Here is a 3,138-nt window from a genome sequence, read left to right as displayed (position 1 = left end):
AGCTCCGAGTTTTTGCCACCTTTGCACACAGGATGTAACAGGCAGAGGCTGTAGGAGTATTTCAGAGCTGGGAGGGTTGGTCCTGTCCCGAAGTCCTGATGTCCTGAAGTCCTGAAATCCTGAAATCCTGGAGGGAAGGGGGTTGGTCCTGGCCCTATTCTGGGAACTATGAATCCTCGCATTTTTACGTACCATTTTACAATTTCGATTCTTATCTCCACTTCTCCTCTGATCCCTGTGTGTTTTTTGCGGTATTCGATTTGAGAGACAATGGACGCACTGTGCATGGGTAATCATTGCTTGCGGACTACTGTGCACTCGATCCTGCTCCGAATCCAAGGATCCTGCCCTGCGTTTGCGGTTCGTTTGATTTGGCGATCTCTTATCGATCTCCTATAGTTGCATCGTCAGCGGCGATAAGATTAGCTGGGCGTACTGCAGCCAGACTGCCTGTCGCTTTCCATTGAAATCTGCGGCTTGGATGCGGCGAGGGATTTCCATTTCCATTTCATTTGCGGGGAGGTCTGTTTTGGGTCGGAGGCGTTCAGACATGAGGGCGCAGCGAGCGAGATAAGCCTAATCGCGGCGAAAGTCAGGCTTATATATGAAGTACACATCCTGATTGGCCAGAAACTAAAAGAGTTCCCAGCAGGTTCTATATTAAATATATTTAATTTATGTTCGTTGCAGAATCATCTTCCATTGACCTAAAATATCGCATCAAGTCTTATTGGCCGAGGTCAGTAGAAGTTTTCTCATCACAGTTTCCCAGCAGACCTACCGCAAGATAACTGTTCTGGGCGCATTTTCACTTTCCATCAAATCGAATGGAAACTTTTCCGATGGTCGTTTAGACTAAGCCATCGAGACAGATTGCAACAGCTAATGTACCCCGACTCCCAGTGGATTTATGAGCATTAGGTTTCCAGCAACGGAGCCCTGGCATTTTCGAAATTTTCATAAAAACTCGTTTGGCGACGTTTTCGCCGTCAGACTGATCCATCGATTGAAAACGCCAGAGTGAAATAAATAAGCGCGTTGATTTTTAAGTGTTGTGCATAATTTTAAATACAAATTTCTGTCGACTTTTGCCTCTATTTTGGTTGTGAATGCTCTCGGCGTTCGTAGTTTTGTAGTTTCGTGTTAAAAGCAGCCGGTGACAGACGTTTATTTTCTGTTTTAAATTAAAGCTCTGCCAGCTCTAGCAGATCTAGCAGCTCTGGCCAAGCTTGTCGAGTTGACAGGCGGGTTTTCAAGCTGTTCGGTTTCTGTTTTCGGTTTTTGGGATTGCGAATGGGTTTTGATCTGCCGGCTATGGCGCTGCGAAACCGTTAACACCCATAATAAGTACCGCTATGTACCCTAATTATGTGAAGTTGGCCCACCGGCAGCAGAAGCAGCAGCAGCAGCAGCATCAGCCAGCTTTAATGGCCCCATCTTATGCATAATAACTTCGAACCTTTTTAGAGAAATCACTGGAGAGTGCCTCGGCGAACAGCGATACTCGTTTCTCGTGTCTCGATTCCAGATACAGATTGAGATTCGATCCGGCGAGATTTTTCGTGGCAATATTTCTAGTTGATTTGTGAAATGCATTCAGCGGCGCGTGACTTTACTCCGAACTTGACTGAAGAACTTTTTCCTCTCGCATTTTGTTTTCTTTTTCCTTTTTTCCATTTTTTGGATTTTTGTATTTTTGTTTTTTTTATTTTTTCACTTTTTTATGTTTGGGTGGCGGCGAGGGCGGAAATTATTTAATGGCGCGTACATGGGCGACATCGCCGGGCGGAAATCACGCACAGCAGCTGGAGTCTGTCGTTTTCGGGGAGGCTGCGTGAAATTTTTATTTAATTTTATGCGTTCGCTTTGAAGACTTTTATTAGCCCCAAACCAATACTGCCGCCGCTTGCAGAAATGCCAATTTTTGGCCTGGCAATTTATTTGTCACGCATATTTTTCAAATTTATACGTTTTCCCAGCCGCAGATGGAGGGCGAAGGATGCGGTTGAGTGGTGGATATGTGGGTGTGTGGCACGATATAAATTAAATATTTGAAATTTTCTCAAAAACATTTATCTGGTTGATTGCTTGGTAAACGGCTTGAAAAATCGGAATTAAATTAAGATATTGCGGAAATAGTTTTAGTTCACATAATACTCTTTGTTGACAAGCTGTAAAATATTTATTTATACGTTACTAATGCCTTCCAATTTACATTATTTTTTAAAATTAGAAATTATGCGTTTGAACAATTGTTGAGCAATCGAAACATGTTGCCTTGAAGACCGACTACTTTGCTGTGATATTTATCCAAGCTTCTTGGGCGCCCAAGTTGCTACAATACATTTTCACCTTATTTTCTCAGATCGAACTGTACTCTGCAATCTGCTTGGCAAACACGGCCGGCTACTCGATTCACCTGCAATCAGGCATCTCACACTCATTACCGGCAGCCGAAGGCGGTGTCACCTGGAGGACATCGAGTGGGGCGCATCTGAATGCAAGGCGATGTGGCATGGGCAAATCAGACAACGCTGCGTATGAGCAATGTGGTGTGTGGAGACATTTGTGTAATTGTGGCAATGTCAATGCTGGATACGTGCCACTTGAAAATTAGTTGCAAATTACCTACTTAAGTTTGTTTGACATCGCAGAAGGACATGTGCAATTTACAATTGTCTGCTGGGCAGTTGGTTGCGTGACAACCACGCCCACTACGGGCGGCTCAAGTTCGTCTTATGCAGTGGCACTTGTGCAAGTTGGACTCTTGCAGTTGGCCAGCAACCTGTTATCACACAATCAACAAGTGCAATTAGCAGCCCTGGTTCGGCACAATGAAGCGTGTGACAGAGCAAACAAATTGCCAAGCGACAAACAAATAAACAAGCACACAAGCCAGCGATCAAACACAATTGCACATGCAACTGCAACTGCATCTGCAACTGCAACAGAAACTGAAGCTGCAGCGAATGCAATTGTGTGGCATAGCGTCTTCGGGCTAACCGTCTTTGTGCGCTGTCATCGATAAAGTTATGAAAGGGTCTGTCATTGGCGCTACCAGCTATCCAGCATTGTCCTGGCCATCCAGCCAGCTATTCCGCCACTAAGCATGCAACTTGTGGCAAAGACAGCTCCGTT

The sequence above is a fragment of the Drosophila santomea genome, chromosome 2L (assembly GCF_016746245.2).
Source record: "Drosophila santomea strain STO CAGO 1482 chromosome 2L, Prin_Dsan_1.1, whole genome shotgun sequence".
In the NCBI taxonomy this organism is placed as follows: domain Eukaryota; kingdom Metazoa; phylum Arthropoda; class Insecta; order Diptera; family Drosophilidae; genus Drosophila; species Drosophila santomea.
Note: the sequence above shows the minus strand (reverse complement) of the source record.